This window comes from Phyllobates terribilis, unplaced genomic scaffold (genome assembly GCF_046119375.1).
Source record: "Phyllobates terribilis strain yellow unplaced genomic scaffold, ASM4611937v1 Scaffold_11__3_contigs__length_659146591, whole genome shotgun sequence".
Classification (NCBI taxonomy): domain Eukaryota; kingdom Metazoa; phylum Chordata; class Amphibia; order Anura; family Dendrobatidae; genus Phyllobates; species Phyllobates terribilis.
The window spans coordinates 532,969,794-532,987,949 of record NW_027362771.1 but is presented as its reverse complement, the minus strand read 5'-3'; the positions used below and the strand labels follow the sequence as shown (position 1 = coordinate 532,987,949).

Sequence of the window (18,156 nt, the reverse complement as noted above, 5' to 3'; positions counted from 1 at the left end):
CCCTTCCACCTCTGACGTCTAGTGTTGAGAGGAAGGTCAGGGATAGCCCCCCCTCCGCCCAAAACAGAGGGTGCAACTGGTATCTCACATTACGGTTTACACGGACAGTGATCTTCATGTGCATGGCCATCTTTCCGCTCGCCCATAGATTCTACTTCCATTACATCAACTTCAAAAACTGATAGTTCACTCGCTGCCCGATAGCGCTCATCTCTTGTTACCAGATAATCAATGGTATTCACTTCATTTATCAGTGCACGTTAGACTGAGGATCATGCCAAAAAGTATCTAACGTCTATGGGCAACTTTACCAAATGTCGCCGGTGACTCGAATAACCCACTCCGCCTGGAAATCCCCTTTTATTTCAAGTGATGAGAACACAGGACTTTCTCGTAACAAATGTGGAAGTTCATGGTGCTCACCCTTGTGACAACGCGTCAGCATTGGTTTAACTCCATGTTAAAATGGTCACTGGTGGGGGACACGTAGTCCTTCAAGAACTTCCTAAAAGAATCTGGAATGCGGTGCCAGCTGCTCAACATCATGCTCTCATCTTTTGGAAGCGTAAAAAAAGGCAATTTCTTTTGTGAAAAGAATAAAAATTAAGGTAATACTAAAACAAATAGTGATTTTTCAATAGCCAAGAACCATTAACATAGTAGTAGGAAAGCAATTTAGGAAATATGTCCCCAAAAAAGGCAACGGAACGTCAGATTTATACTTTTACATTCCGCATGTATGGGAATCAGGTGCGGAGGGCACACTGGGGTATTCCTTGGTTTATATAGAGGGCAGAGAGGCAAACTGTGGGAAAACCCTGCTGCTTTGCAATACAAAAAGTCAATCCATATAGGGAGCAAAATATAAAGAGCAGCAGCTATGGCGTTTCCAAGCCGGTGGAATTCACATGAAAAGACTCCTTCTATCTGAGAATCTATAGCTATTTGCAGAATGATGACCGCCCACATTATTTCCCCGAAGACAACAAAAATCCATGAGTCCTATCCGTGATATAGAAGGGGCTCGAAGTGTAGGTTATTTTTATTCCTAGCAGCAGTGTTTCCCTTTTAAGGCCTGAAGTACGGGTCTAATATGTGTGCTTTATAAAGCTATGTGGTAATACTACGAATCCGCAAACATAACGTGTCTGCTCACCTAAACCAGCCATGGATATCTGTGCAAAAGGCCTAAAAGTCATACCCTAAATCCTACTGCAGAAGCCAGGGGGCAGACCTTCAAATATTACCTTCCTTGGCTTGTTTTCCACCTGTAATAGGACTTTTTAGTGCCCCATTTATTTGGTGCTGGGGGTTGAGAAGACCCCTACAAAATTGTACCTAAATTCTTTTAACTTGTCAGGAGTGGAGCCATAATATATATCTATTTTTTTTTAATTAATGGGTATCCTTACTAGTAGTTAGGCATGGAAACAAGACAATCCTTTTAAGCAAGGTTTACAAGTAATTTATCCCACATACCTTCCCCAAAAATGAATATAAACAAATTTAAATGTGAGGGGTCGGCACACAGTTTTACCTACAATCCCAAATTTTGCAGCACTAGGATAACAAGAGGAACTTCATTTGCAGATGTTATCCCATAGATCATTTTGATACCAAATGTCCCGTTTTGGAATACTCCTCAGCGTTTATAGCATTAATAAAAAAAAATAACTCATTTTTTGCTGCTGCTGATCAAGGCTTCTGAGCGTAATCAGTCTCCTTCTCCCTCTGGCAGCTGGCAATACAATATTCTTCCTTCCCCTGAAGGTAGGAGAGACTAAGCTTACAGTATCATTGTGAAGTATATTTTGCGTGTATCCTGGGAAAAAAAAAAAAAAAACCTTGGGAGGCCAAAAAGCCAAAAGAGAGTAAATAGTACAAGTGTGTAGTCCATAATGCTTGTTTGGCCAACAGTTTTACATTCTCACTACCCCATACATCTGCTGAAAGGTCCACATATACATAAAATTAGTTGCAAGTACAGTCAAAATTGACGAGTCTGGATGGAAATAATCTAGTGTGTGCGCAGGCCTTTAAAAAACAAAACAAAATCACTATAGACGGCGTATGCATGTGCAGTGATATTTCTACATAGAGACCTTGCTGTGGGGAGGGTGATTGAGCATGCGCGTCCTCCAGCACTCCGCCCATATGGTGGTTGACATGCACTTTGCTATACACTATGAACACCAGGTGGCGCTACAGCATGTAACTTTTCAAGGAAAATATTGGTAATTTTTCAAGATCTATACGATATAAGTGATATTTGAGGAGCAGATTCTATGAAATAAACGCTGTACACATGATAAACTCTGAATCTGTAGCACAACACGGCTAAGCGTGGAAAAGCACAGGCAGTGGGGACATATTAGACTACCTGATAATCATTTATGCACAGAGGGTCTTGGAGGAGGCATTAAGCAACCATTTCCCCTCCCAAGGAGGTGAGGAGTAAACCTGCATGGATGCCAGTGATTGCTGATTAAATATTTAGAGAGAGGAGCCATCTGATAAACATTTACAAGTGGGAAAGTTGGCAAAAACCCGAGAGGCTATGTTATAGAAGAATATGATCCATACCAGCACATCCGCGGACTTATAGAAACTGCCACCAAGAACAAATTAGCCATCTGTAATACAAGATGTCACGTTCTAATAAAGCCATATACCTGGCAGCAAACAAGCAGTAATTAACATTGCTGCAGAGCAAGTCAACAAGAAGGTAACTAGAGGTCATGACTCAACGGCTGGGATGACGCAAGTAGCCAAAAGGCCATGTAGACAAGGTACTTTGTGGACAATTGCATGTCCCCATCACTGAACTTTAGCAGTCTTGTAAATGTAAAAGGGACAAGTCTTTTTTCTTAATGTGTAACTCCAGGCATTGCTTCATCTCCCTCCCCCCACAAAAATGTATTTGAGCGGGCAACTGGGGCCTCAATCAAAAGCAAGACACAATTTCCTGCCTTGGCTGTGATAGAAGGGGCTGGCTGAGATTTTTCAATTGCGTTAAGACAACCAGCCTCCTTCACACACTGTTTCCAGTCCAATGTGTTCGAAACCCAAACTTGCAGCTGATGATAAAGACACCTTTCTGACCACATAACATCTCTTACAGATGTTGAGACTGATAGGGAACACCATGGGAAGTGCGGAGTAGCTGTGCCAGTCCAGGAGGAGAGTATAAGATTTTTTTTTTGAAGAGGAGAAAACCACTTTAATATTATGCCAGCTATTACATGATGTACTAGAACATGGATTATACCAACTGTTTAGACCTCTTGGCCCACTAGGAGGAAGATGACCATGAGAAAGTCCAGATATCTTGACATGGACAGAGAGGAAGAAAACTTCTTAGGATTGAAAACAATGGTTTGGTTTGTTTACAGACTCTTTGGGGCTAATGGGGGCCAAATGAAAAAAAAAAAAAAAAAAAATTACTGTTCCAATGCCTGGACAAGTTAGTAATTGGCCAAGCCGTAATTGCGATTTCATTCAAAATCAGTTTTTGTAGGAACGTTTTTATGATCTACACCACCCACAAGAATGTAAGAAATAATCTGTGAGCACAAGAAGGCGGCTTGCCCTCAGAAGCTCCTAATCAGTAGCTACTATTTACCTGGACAGACATTTCTCAATCCTTCACCAAACAAGAGAGATTTTGTGATCTTTACCCATTGAAACCAAGCATCTATCCCTGCTGTCAGTCTGTTGAAGATCTCAGGTACCTGCCTGCCTTGAGTATTCTCAAGCTTAGAGGCTATCCCCCATCTGTTGGATAGGAAATAGCAGGGTGGGGGGGTTCTGACCACTGGGATTCCCACCACTCCGGAGAACCGCCCTGCGTGAATTCATTCTTCTGGGAGTGCCACAGATCAGCCAAGTGCAGTGCTCTTTTATTACCAGTGGCCTAACTAAGCATGTTCACAAGTTTCCTTTTTCTTTGCAGCTTATTTTTATACACACAAAAAAAAGCTGCAAAAACACTATGTGTGAACACTCCATCCATTCACATGTGGCTCTTCCATGTAGAAAAGAATAACTTAGAAACTTGAAAAAGGAATGCCAAAACTTTGTGAAATCTGGAGAACAAACGAGCCTCTAAAAATTCTGACATGCTAGATGCAGAACCACAAAAATGTGTCCATCATAGAGTCATAATAAAACCATCAGTAAAGGTCCATCTTCATTGGACAACATATCAAGTCACCAAAAAAACTGTCTCTGGTAAAACAACGAGAATCTGATAGTCATTACCATCACGATGACGGAAGTCTCGTCTAATCCAATGACCACCCAACCAATAAAGTCCTTCCAAAGTTGGGCAAAGACTTCAGAAGCCAGGTACAACCCATGCTTGATTAGACATTTTCTACCGAATACTAATGAATAGAAGACAACTCAAAACAGACATTAATAATATATTACTAAGCACTAATGGCTCCTAGGAATTCTCCAGCCCGGACCTAATAAGAGATCAATAAAGGCAATACAGGAAATTATGGTAAGGACCTGAAGACATTCATAGCACAGGCCAAAGTTCATTTCTAGAGATCCTTCATACTGATCCTCCAGGGGAAGAGACCAGATGTTATTAGGACCTATCAAGTGACTAATCTACTGGACCCCAAGATTACAGGGAGATATCGCTCTTCCCAGATAGTACATAAGACACCAGCGAGTACCGTACACATTGGGACGTGCCCTCTCTAATAATAAAGGTGGAAGGCTTTCCAAGAAATACAGTTGACAACCAACACCCAAACCAGTCAAACTATGAACACCATGTAATTTATGACAAATCTCACAGAAAGTAAGTCAGGCCATAGTCTGACAATTAAAAATAATGTTCTACTTGTGAGTGTTAACGAGTGTCATTACTTTCAACTGAATCACACAGAACTAGGCCTGTGTACCAATCCTGGACAGCAGGGCTCAACTGTGACCGGCCAAGCTGTGGACCTCACGTATGAAGATATTCTTCCCTAAAAGCAATGCAATAAATCACATTTTTTTATAGTTAGGACACATACAGAATCGAAGAAAGCCTCTGTAATGTTCTCATTGGACATGAAGGTCATATATGGAGCTCATACAAAAGAGTTATAATTTGGCCATATACTTGAGGCCTAAGTGCCAGGCTAAAAACAGAATGGATATGCTTATGGCTGCCAAGGGAAGGTCACTATGACAGAGCATTTGGGCTACTGCAGTTTACTGTATAATGCCAATTTAACGGACTTGGTGTTCAAAGGAGATGTTGCTCCTTTCCAATAGAAGTAGTGTTTGGTGGCCACAGACTTTATTTTTTGGGGGAAGCAGCAATCAAATTGTCTCATTTCCAGAGCTTCCAATGGCATCCATGTTTTCCAATTGATGTCAGTTTGTTTTCGAGAACCATAAGTGCCTCAATGGCTCTTTGCCCTAGTTACAATTGGGGAGGGGGGGGGGGGGGGAATCAGTGGACCCCTCCTATTTTTACGTTACATTGCCTGACCAACATGGCACCACTCAAAAATTAAACTTATATGAGGGACTATTGTGTCACTGCTCAAAAGTGCCAAAAAAACAGCAACGACAATACACTGCATTACAGAACTGGAAAATGCCAAATCATGATGACAGGTCTGGTCTGCTGCTCAGTTTTAGGCTCCTGACAGAAAAAAACGGGACTTACTCATATTTCCTAAATCCAATGTAGCAGAAGACGTACGTGCTCCCGGCCACACTTATCATATATAACAAGGCAGAAGAACTAGAGGACCACTCAGAATCACAGCACGTTCCGAAAGATAACTAATGGACTGAAACGTCCCTCAGGCCCTACGTCACATCCATTAGGGGGTTCCTTGTTTGTCGCACACAGGTATAACAATAGGTAACGCTCTATAGTGTCAGGACAACACCGTAAATGCCAGAATGGTAAAGACATTATAAGTTTGCACCAAATCGAAAAGGCCCCATATCCTCTTGAACCGTATGGTGGATAACAAAAAAAAAAGTGAAGCAATGGGAATAAGAGAGCAAAAATTAGACACTTAACCTAGTGACAGGTGTTTGTTAAGTGAGACTAGGGTTTAAGTTGTCAGCTTTTAAAATGGAGCCAAACAGGTAAGAAAGTATCTAGCAGAAAACGTTCGCCTGATTGCTATACCCCCCAAATTCCCTCACAACCTTGGCTTGGTCAAGGGGAGCAAGACACTGCCAGACACCATTAGCAGCGGCTTCTGTCCAATGGAAAAAAAAAAGGCTGGGCATGCTGAATGCCAACATGTCCAGCCCTTCATTTCCTCCATCAAGGGAGAGTTGAGACACCCTAGATGCTGGCTGGTCAAGCCAAAAGGTTTGGCTGACCCTAATCCAAGGTGAGGTGCTCATTTAAAAAGTATGTAAATGTATAGAAGACTGAATTCAGACATCCATGACGTTGTCAAGTACAGGTAAGAAAACCTTTGGCCAAGTACGTGCAACATGGTCCGTCCACAGACTGATACATGGATGTCTAGATGAGGCCTAAAACCTTTTCTTGAAGGGGTTGTCCAGTACTTTTATACTGATGGCCTCTCCTTAGGACAGGTCATCAATGTCAGATCGGCGGGGGTGCGACACCTGATCAGCTTTTTCAAGGGCTGGATGGATTTGACCAGTTGCAGAGCAGAACAGCACAGATCACAGCTGTGTAGTGGCCACAGCAGAGTACTGCAGAACCATTCCCATTCATCCGTGACCACTATATAATTGGTGGAAAGGTGCTGTGCAGATCCGCAACTGATCACATTTGTTCATCGACAGGCAACAGCTGATCAACCGGGGTGGTGGATGTCACACCCCCACCGATTTTATATTGATGACCTAACGATAGGCCGTCAGTATAAAATTACTGGACAAACCCTTTAAAATTAGGACTATCAGAAAGTCACTTTTGACAAGTTAAAGGAAACTAGTCGAACTCTGAAAACCCTTGTAATGCTGAGGGGTGCTACAAAATAAAATGCCCCCAGATGACTACTTATATAGCTACTGTATAACTATTAATTGTGGCGTTTCAGAGCGAGGTTCTATAGATAAAGTAGGTCATGGTGGCAGACTGTCAGATATGTCCTCATGTGGCCCTGGCAGCTAGTTTGGCACAGAGACCGATTGGATTGTGCAAGGTTTATGAGGTAACAGAAGATGGTTCAGTATACGGGGCAGAAGGGCGCTCCACCATCTATAATTAATGTGAGGGAAGCTCCACCTCAAATCTCACTTTCCATTTAATGGAAAAGTCAATGAAATCTGTTTTGTTTGTTTTTTCCTGTGTGATCGGCCATTTCAGGCCAGGGCAAAGATGACTAAAGTATTCTGCAGTTACTAACAGGAAATCGACAGAAATGTCTGCCACACTTGGAAGAAAATAGGAGAGATGGCTCCCGCTCATACACCTGCAGGCGATCAACCATGCACATCCGCTACAGCCATCGTAGTTGCCAACTGTCCGGGATTTCCAGGGACTCTTGGGTCAGGAAAGGAACTTAAGCATCCTGAGAAATGGCAACTATGCAGCCAGTGACTGGCCACAGTGGTCATGTTACAGAGTCAGAAGCTGAAGCTCCGCTTCAAAAGTTTTTGGTTTTTTTTTTAAACCAATTTTGAGCTTTTGTTAGAAAATGTTTACACCCTGGACAACCCCTTTAAAGGAAGATATGCTGATAAATGTAACAACAAAGAAAAAGTAGTCACTCAGAGCAACCAGTCAGGACACTGCTTTCTCAGGGGCTCTCTGAGAAAGTTGGCATTTGATTGCACAACACAACCAAAGGCAGATTTCTATCTAATGTCTACCGCCGCCGGACTTCACAAAAGCCTACAGTGATCAGCTTTGTCTCAGGGTTTGTCATGACCTGCCCCTTAGCTACTTACAAAAAGGTAACAAGGAAAAGAATCACAAAGGTCACTGACAAACAAATGCTACAAGTCCAAGCTCTGCCATCTCCGTACGGTGGAGGCTACGCGGCTAGGAAAACCAGTGATGTCACCAGAAGCCAACACTGAGATGTTATGGGGCCCGTGAACCTGCTCCTATACCACAGCAAGAAGGCTGGAACAGGGGGTCTCCGATCAATTACTATTGATCTATTAACAGGGTCCAAGTGCGTACGGTAGTTATGTACAACGTATGGGCCTATATTTCCACCACTATCAACGCCGAGGGTTCATACGCTTTCCATAAGGAAAAAAGGGAAGCAAGAAGTCTCTGGAGGGGTTGGGGGAGGACAAGAAAGGTTGAAAATTGTAATTCAAAATGTCTGACCTTTTGGAAACAGACATCTACAGAATCAAATTGCCCCCTTACACATCAGATGGTTAACAGGTCCTGCCAAAATCATCGCTCTACAGGCAAGAATTTCTCCACAATGTGGTGCCACACCAGTACAGAGCGCCCACCTCCACCACGTTCATGAGCACATAGGCCTCGATTCATCACAGACCGACCAGAGACACTAAATGACTGGTAGATATTTACTGATCGGCGGTCATTTCATAGTCCAAGCACGGTAAATAATGCGCACTGAATGATCTGTAATAACCTGCCATTGTTCTCTACACAGGATACCCATCAGGGTGAAAAGATCTTTTGTGCTGCACAAATAACCATTGTTCTCGGCAGCACATCGTCTGTCCTATGTAAACAGGACTAATGCTGCCGAGAACAATGGTTATTTGTGCTGCACAAAAGATCGTTTCACCCTGATGGGTATCCTGTGTAGACAAAAAGGTTATTGTGAACGAGCTTTCAGTGTCCATGCACCTTCAGAGTACGGTCAAGAGACATTCCAAGAAAAGTTGCCCACAATGATTTACCAACATGATGTCCCCAAAATTTGTAAACTTGGCAGTTACACAAAATATTTATTACAGGCCCCAATGATTTCTGCAGTATCCACTCAAATCGGCCACACATTAGATGTACGAGAGCAACACAAATGTAGCCAAAACCTGGAGAATTCCAAGTCATTTTTCCCCGCAGGAGATAAATACACTGTGGGAGTCGTCTACGGCAACATTTTCCCCCCTCTCCCCACATCTATGAGCCTTTATAGAAGAGACGGGAGATGGAATGGGTGGTGGGCTACAGCCCGACTGGTGGTGGGCTACAGCCCGACTAGTTCAATATCTGCAAATTTTTTTGTTTCATTCAGAGATAAGTGTGGAAAAAACAATATCAGACTGGAGACTCATTTAACACATTGAGAATACAGTGGTCACCCAAAAGACCATTTTCCCCTACAGCCATCTTGTGAAGTGCAGGGATGTATCGGCAATCCCAATACATTTCACCCAAGAGCGTTACATTATTCACCCAAGTAATTGAGCAAATCAATCAATGGCAACGTCCTATTAAGACAGCCCCTTCCATTTCTACTATGAGGATGTTCAGACGTCATACAGGGGGCGCCTTCCCTACTAGCCAGAAACAGCTTTCATTCTGGAGGGCTCGGCATCGCTAATGTTGCGTTCACATCCAAGTTGGATGCTTCATCACAAAAATCAATGCTTTGTGCAGCTCGGCCAGACCAGACATACCCCATAAGTCAATAGGGCCTATTTGGCTAAAAAGGGTATAATAAAAAAAAAAAGGTCTTCTGGCACTCATCTGTTGCGTAGAACCCTATGGACACATTTGGAGAACGCAGTTTCCCCTCCGGCTACGCCAAACACCACATTGAATACACCATGAATGATTTCCAAACATATCAATGGCTCAAAACGTAATCATTCATAATTCCTACACATGAACCAATAATTACTTCTCCAAGTCGTCAATTCACAAAAACGCGTCCATAAACCACCTCTACGAGAGCTGATCCTTCAGCGCAGCCTCCATCGCCCTTGTCTAACTGACCCATCCATATTGGTCACTGCTGAGGACCATGCACACATAACCAACTATATGCTAACCACACACCACAGCCAAGTGACTAAAATGTGTGGACTAATGGGGTCAGTTGCCTGTAATCTTAGTCCGAAACCCCAAGCCTACATACCCACAGACCATGACCTATAGCGGCCATTAGATCTGACCATGCCTAACCAAAAGCACCCTTCGACTGATCACACACCACACGCGTTTCAGCCACACGCCTTACAAGTGCAGTTGTCTCAGCCATACCCTTCAGCTGCCCATGGAAGGGACATAACCAGACCTTCGGGCTGACCGCACACCACTTGGCCTTTCGTGCTGCCAGGTACAGCACAAAATATTAGGACGTAGCATGCCGGCCGATATGCAGATCATGTCAGCATACGCCGTCCTACACATTTCCCACATATGGAGCAGCACACGGCTCATGCCCAGTCTCTACAAGCACCCAGGAGCATGCACAGCCCGCACCCAGGAGCATGCACAGCCCGCACCCAGGAGCATGCACAGCCCGCACCCAGGAGCATGCACAGCCCGCACCCAGGAGCATGCACAGCCCGCACCCAGGAGCATGCACAGCCCGCACCCAGGAGCATGCACAGCCCGCACCCAGGAGCATGCACAGCCCGCACCCAGGAGCATGCACAGCCCAATATGAGGGCACTTACCTGGCCAGGAAGCTGTACCAGGCTGGGATACAATCTCATCTCCCCATACTACTCAGAGATCTGAGCTGGGGAGGGGGTCCTGCCCCCAAAATATCCCAAATCAGGAACTGGGAGAGGGAGAAGGGGGTAAATCCTGGCACAAAGAAGGTGAGAAGGTGCAGATTCGCGTGCAGTGCACAGGGAAGTGAGGAAGGTGCAGTGCATGCAGTGAGAGGGTGCAGTGCAGGGAGGATGAGTGGGGGAGGGGCAGAGGGAAGTGCCAGCCAGATATAGAGATAGACAGAGCAATCAAGTGACAATAAGGAGCTGAGCTGCGATGCTGAGCCCCATGCTGCAGTGCGATCACCCACCTCCTCTCCTCTCCCCGTCTCCTCCAGCCTCACCGTCTCATCTCCAATTGCACAATGCTGCTCATTAATATTCACGAGCTTCCTCCTTCTCCTACACGGCTAGGCCACGCCCTCATCCCACCATAGCGCCGCCCACTTCCCCCACCCCACCGCGCGCCTTTCTCCCTCCTCCAGACCGCGCCAGACAAAAGCAGACAACCGCCGAGAGCGTCGAACTGCTAACGTGCCTGAGAGGGGGATGGGGCGGCATTGTATCGCTGCTGCACTGGGAGAGAGAGAGAGAGAGAGGGCTAACCCTTTCGCGCCTGGAAGTGATTGTTGTGGCTCTGTAACTCTTTGTCTCCCTGAGAGACGGGAAAGTTGTGCTGTAATATTCATCTATAGGGTTATAGCACGTTATAATAAGCCACAAGCTGCAAAATATTAAAAGGTACAAGGTAGAGATGGTACAAATGATTCGCAGGACCTGGTCAGTGATCTGTGGCGCCGAGCGCAGCCTCTTACCAGATGGCATCGACAGCGAGTGTGAACCAAGTCAGACCAGGGATGTCAAGCTCACAGAGGCCAAAATGAAAAACTTTGACAAAGTCGACGGCCAACCAGTATACAGTATAATGGACCCGACATAGTCCTCCATACAGTATAATGGACTCCACATAGTCCTCAATACAGTATAATGGACCCCACATAGTCCTCCATACAGTATAATGGACCCCACATAGTCCTCCGTACAGAATAATGGACTCCACATAGTCCTCAATACAGTATAATGGACCCCACATAGTCCTCCATACAGTATAATGGACCCCACATAGTCCTCCATACAGAATAATGGGTCCCACATAGTCCTCCGTACAGAATAATGGGCCCACATAGTCCTCCATACAGAATAATGGGCCCCACATAGTCCACCATACAGAATAATGGGTCCCACATAGTCCTCCATACAGAATAATGGGTCCCACATAGTCCTCCATACAGTATAATGGACTCCACATAGTCCTCAATACAGTATAATGGACCCCACATAGTCCTCCATACAGAATAATGACCCCACATAGTCCTCCATACAGTATAAAGGACCCCACATAGTCCTCCATACAGTATAATGGCCCCATATAGTCTTCCATACAGTATAATGGCCCCACATAGTCCTCTATACAGTATAATGGCCCCACATAGTCCTCCATACAGTACACTGGGCCCCACATAGTCCTCCATACAGTATAATGGCCCCACATAGTCCTCCATACAGTATAATGGGCCCCGCATAGTCCTCCATACAGAATAATGGGCCCCACATAGTCCTCCATACAGAATAATGGGCCCACATAGTCCTCCATACAGAATAATGGCCCCACATAGTCCTCCATACAGAATAATGGGCCCCACATAGTCCACCATACAGAATAATGGGTCCCACATAGTCCTCCATACAGAATAATGGGTCCCACATAGTCCTCCATACAGTATAATGGACTCCACATAGTCCTCAATACAGTATAATGGACCCCACATAGTCCTCCATACAGAATAATGACCCCACATAGTCCTCCATACAGTATAAAGGACCCCACATAGTCCTCCATACAGTATAATGGCCCCATATAGTCTTCCATACAGTATAATGGCCCCACATAGTCCTCTATACAGTATAATGGCCCCACATAGTCCTCCATACAGTACACTGGGCCCCACATAGTCCTCCATACAGTATAATGGCCCCACATAGTCTTCCATACAGTATAATGGGCCCCGCATAGTCCTCCATACAGAATAATGGGCCCCACATAGTCCTCCATACAGAATAATGGGCCCACATAGTCCTCCATACAGAATAATGGCCCCACATAGTCCTCCATACAGAATAATGGCCCCACATAGTCCTCCATACAGAATAATGGGCCCCACATAGTCCTCCATGCAGAATAATGGTCCCCACATAGTCCTCCATAGAGAATAATGGCCCCACATAGTCCTCCATACAGTATAATGGGCCCACATAATCCTCCATACAGAATAATGGCCCCACATAGTCCTCCATACAGTATAATGACCCCACATAGTCCTCTATACAGTATAATGGCCCCACATAGTCCTCCATACAGTATAATGACCCTGACATAGTCCTCCATACAGTATAATGGACCCCACATAGTCCTCCATACAGTATAATGGACCCCACATAGTCCTCCATACAGTATAATGGACCACACATAGTCCTCCATACAGTATAATGACCCCACATAGTCCTCCATGCAGAATAATGGTCCCCCACATAGTCCTCCATACAGTATAATGGACCCCACATAGTCCTCCATACAGTACACTGGGCCCCACATAGTCCTCCACACAGTATAATGGCCCCACATAGTCCTCCATACAGTACACTGGGCCCCACATAGTCCTCCACACAGTATAATGGCCCCACATAGTCCTCCATACAGTATAATGGGCCCCGCATAGTCCTCCATACAGAATAATGGGCCCCACATAGTCCTCCATACAGTATAATGGCCCCATATAGTCCTCCATACAGTATAATGGCCCCACATAGTCCTCTATACAGTATAATGGCCCCACATAGTCCTCCATACAGTACACTGGGCCCCACATAGTCCTCCACACAGTATAATGGCCCCACATAGTCCTCCATACAGTATAATGGGCCCCGCATAGTCCTCCATACAGAATAATGGACCCCACATAGTCCTCCATACAGAATAATGGGCCCACATAGTCCTCCATACAGAATAATGGCCCCACATAGTCCTCCATACAGAATAATGGCCCCACATAGTCCTCCATACAGAATAATGGGCCCCACATAGTCCTCCATGCAGAATAATGGTCCCCCACATAGTCCTCCATACAGTATAATGGACCCCACATAGTCCTCCATACAGTATAATGGACCCCACATAGTCCTCCATACAGTACACTGGGCCCCACATAGTCCTCCACACAGTATAATGGCCCCACATAGTCCTCCATACAGTATAATGGCCCCACATAGTCCTCCATACAGTACACTGGGCCCCACATAGTCCTCCACACAGTATAATGGCCCCACATAGTCCTCCATACAGTATAATGGGCCCCGCATAGTCCTCCATACAGAATAATGGGCCCCACATAGTCCTCCATACAGTATAATGGCCCCATATAGTCCTCCATACAGTACACTGGGCCCCACATAGTCCTCCACACAGTATAATGGCCCCACATAGTCCTCCATACAGTATAATGGGCCCCGCATAGTCCTCCATACAGAATAATGGGCCCCACATAGTCCTCCATACAGTATAATGGCCCCATATAGTCCTCCATACAGTATAATGGCCCCACATAGTCCTCTATACAGTATAATGGCCCCACATAGTCCTCCATACAGTACACTGGGCCCCACATAGTCCTCCACACAGTATAATGGCCCCACATAGTCCTCCATACAGTATAATGGGCCCCGCATAGTCCTCCATACAGAATAATGGGCCCCACATAGTCCTCCATACAGAATAATGGGCCCACATAGTCCTCCATACAGAATAATGGCCCCACATAGTCCTCCATACAGAATAATGGCCCCACATAGTCCTCCATACAGAATAATGGGCCCCACATAGTCCTCCATGCAGAATAATGGTCCCCACATAGTCCTCCATACAGAATAATGGCCCCACATAGTCCTCCATACAGTATAATGGGCCCACATAATCCTCCATACAGAATAATGGCCCCACATAGTCCTCCATACAGTATAATGGGCCCACATAGTCCTCCATACAGAATAATGGCAATCCTCGGACTGGCCGGCGGCTCTCCTGACCCGAGCGTGAAAGCTGCAAAGAAATACATGCTGCCACACTCGGGTCGGGAGAGCCGCCGGCCAGTCCGAGGATTGCGATGTGATCCTCACCCGAGTTATAAAGCCGTTTGACTCTTCCTTAATAATGAATTTAACGAGCGGGTGTTCCCACACCCCATCCCCGCCCAGCTTCACCCATTTTCTCAGAGCTGCATCAAAGACACCAAAAGGCACAAATTTTCTTTTTTGGTAGAGTGTCCAGATGACGCTGATATACGCTTTTTTTGTGCCAAAATCAATGGGATTGCATACGCAATGGTAAGTGTGCAATACCTTTGCAGCACCATCACTGGGGACATAAAGCATTACACCATTCCCATTGACCTCAATAAACTCTCTCTTCTCATGGGCTCTCCAGAGTAAGAGACAGAGTAAGATGAGGGTCCTAAATGGAGACCTCCAGCTAATGAGGTATTTGAAAATGGGTTCTAATATATAAGACATCACTGACCCTAAAACCTCCACCTAAAGGCCAAAAAAAAATGTGTGTAGTGTGCTGTTAGTCTTTAGTCTCAAAAAACGGTATAAAATGGCTAAAAGATAAAACCCTCTATGTGGGAAATGACCTTAAAGATTTTCGTATTCCGCAAGCTTGCTCTTTATAAAGAGAAGAAAATGAGCATACTTACCTGCTGTCATGCTAGGTATGGGAAGGATCCAGTGAACGACGAAGGGAAAAGGGCGGAAGCCCAGCAACTAGGGAAAGGGAGAGTGGAGACCCTTAGGTAGATATAACAACACCCTGACTCCCCTATCGTCCCTAGATAGGTCCCTCACCTATCGCTGAGCAGGATACTTAAACATTGGCTGTCCTTAGAGCTAGGCCCTTGCTAGGGAGGGAGAGGGGTGAGCACTAGTCAGCCCCGACTGCAACTAAAGACAAACAAGGGAAACAGACAAGAGGATACACTTAGCTTTGAGAAGACACCAGAGAGATCACGACTACAATCCTCAACGGAACTCCAAGACGAATCTAGCCGACTGCTAGTATACCAGACTTGAACAGAGGAATTTACTCTTATCACCAGCGACTCTCTGGAGACACTGAGGGCATTGAAAGATCAAGCAAGCGTGTGGCAATTAGCAGCAGAAGGTGGAGATCACCACTGGGACCCAGTGATAAAAGGATACCACCACACTACAAAGATGAAAGGATCAAGAAGGTGTCTGCAAGGCCAAGCGCAGCGACCTTCTACAGCTGGATCCAGAGCGACTGTCAATAAAACCTGATACACCCGTGACACCCAGCATTGCCCAGGGCTTGGCTGGCATAAAGGTAGCAGTGATGTCACAACTGCCGAATGTGACCACTGCAGCCAATGACTGATTTAAGTGGTCTTGAGTTGCCTACATCGGCATCACTGCTGAGCCCAGTGATTGGCTGTCACTTAACAGGTTCTCCTTAAGAGGGTATCCGGTACTTTTGAACAACTGTGGCTGAGATACTTAAGAAGCTTTGGGCATAGCTCCGGTCACTCCCATTGATTGCAGGTGGGGCTAAAGTTAGCCACAAACATTAGATATCTGCCGGCAGCATCTGTTTAGCGGGAGGGCACATAAGTCACGTTACCCTGAGGCTTCCACCTCCAAACTCCCTATCTACCTTGATTCTTCCCATCTGGTTTAGTGGTCCCAAGGGAGCCTTTGACTCTCGGCGCTGCAAGCTAATGAAACCCCATGGCTTAGCGGGCATCTTCTTTCCAAGCAGACCAGCACAATGCAATGATGTTCTAATGGATAGGCCCACTCTACATTTTTTACCCAGGAGCCTCCACCAATCTTAATAAAATATTGTCTCTGGAAACAGTCATGCCATTCCCCAAAGTCTGCTCTCCAGAAAAATAATAATAAATAATGCTAATAATCTTTATTTCTATAGTGCCAACATGTTCTCAACATTTCACGGAAGTGGTGCAGCACGAGAGACGTTTAGAGATAGGGAGTGGTGTAGCGCCCTGAGGGTTCGGTCGCTACAGAGGTATTGCATCTCACCCAGAGGTGTGATATCTCACTTCCAGGTAAGGATGGAGTGTGGCTCAGGACCCTAACACCCACATGCACTAGACCACATTTCCGGGGGACAGGGCGACAATGCTACGAAGAGTGAGCAAAACTGCCCCTGTCCCTGGCTGGAGTGGGGGGAGGCAACACCTAGAAAGCGGGAACCCAGTAGTGTGTGGGTGGGGAGAGTAGATTCAGGGTGCACTGGAAAGAGGAGTATATAAGGTGGGCACCATCTTGGAGTCAGAGAAAAGAGAGAGAGGAAGACTGGGAGCAGGGGCTCTGTACGGGCTCTGCTCCGCAGGGAGGCCAAGCCTCAAGGCCTGAGCCTGGAGAAGAGAAGAGTTGCTGAGTTCAGTCAGAGAGGAGAGGAGCGGAGGAGGCTCCAGGAGTGGAGTGAAGGGACCCCAGGGGTGCGGACTGGCCAGTCGCCACCGTACGCCCGGAGTAGGGGGGTCAGGCCAAGAAATGGAACCGGATCCCTCAGCTAGTGGAGGAGAGCAACTACCCTCAGCTAGTAACCGGAGGCTGTGGCATTGTACGTGTCACGGCCCCTCACTACACCCGTTAGGAAGGCACCATATAGGGCCCAGGGAAACGGAACATATGTTTGCCCACCAAGGCCCGAGGCAGCTGGACAGAAACGTGAACAATTGTGGGGTACGACGGGCCAGAGGAAGGACACACGAAGGGGGTCCTGAAAAGCATTCCAAAGGTACCTGGGAGTTGGCCGAGCCTCTCACCTGGTGAGCATAGTACAACGTGGGCAGCCATTACCTGCAGAAGTGGCTTGGAGTGTAAAAACTGTGAGTAAAGACCCTGGACTGCATCACTGGACTCTGAGTCATTACTGTTGCTCCCACGCACCACCGCGCACCATCACCCCCATCATCTGCACTCACTGCCCTGAGGCTATACTCCTCCCGTGGGGAGTTATACTACCCTCTGCTGCGCACACAACATCAGCCTCAGCGGTCGGCCCCGCAGCGGCGGTTCTCAGTGGCCGCAATCCACGGGTGGCGTAGTCGGACATTTCAACATTAAAAACCAAGTAGACAGATCCGCCACTGGTTTCACCACCCTGAGCCACGGGACCGGGTCGCCACCACGGAGACTACAACCCCCAACATTACACAGAGACCCGGCTCGGGTATTCCCCACACACGGCCCAGGGGGCGCGTCAACTTTGGCGTAGTCGGCAGGATTCGAAACCAACCCGTTATCATCGGGTATTGTGTGCCTAGAGACTGTTTCACTGTATTGAATGTGGCGCCCGCCCCAGAAGAACGGGCGCCATTATGTGCGCGCCAAAAGACAACAAGAAGCCACCTCCCATCGTGGGCCAGGTCCCAGAATGGCGCC

The 18,156-nt window shown here is 46.4% G+C and overlaps 1 protein-coding gene across 4 annotated transcripts in view; it reads right to left on the bottom strand.

The window, feature by feature from the left end:
* The window catches only part of ZMIZ2 (zinc finger MIZ-type containing 2), a 50,637-nt gene extending 39,568 nt beyond the window's left edge, over positions 1 to 11,069 (bottom strand). The window contains exons 1-2 of one of the 4 annotated variants that reach the window (XM_073653771.1): positions 10,926 to 11,053; positions 10,576 to 10,682 (exon numbers count right to left, since the gene is read on the bottom strand). The gene's annotated coding sequence lies outside the window, so the exon portion shown is untranslated. Of the gene's footprint in view, positions 1 to 10,156; positions 10,222 to 10,575; positions 10,683 to 10,925 lie in introns of those variants that run through there. The other 3 variants (XM_073653772.1, XM_073653773.1, XM_073653775.1) reach the window with 3 other exon arrangements.
* Positions 11,070 to 18,156: the final 7,087 nt, after the last annotated feature.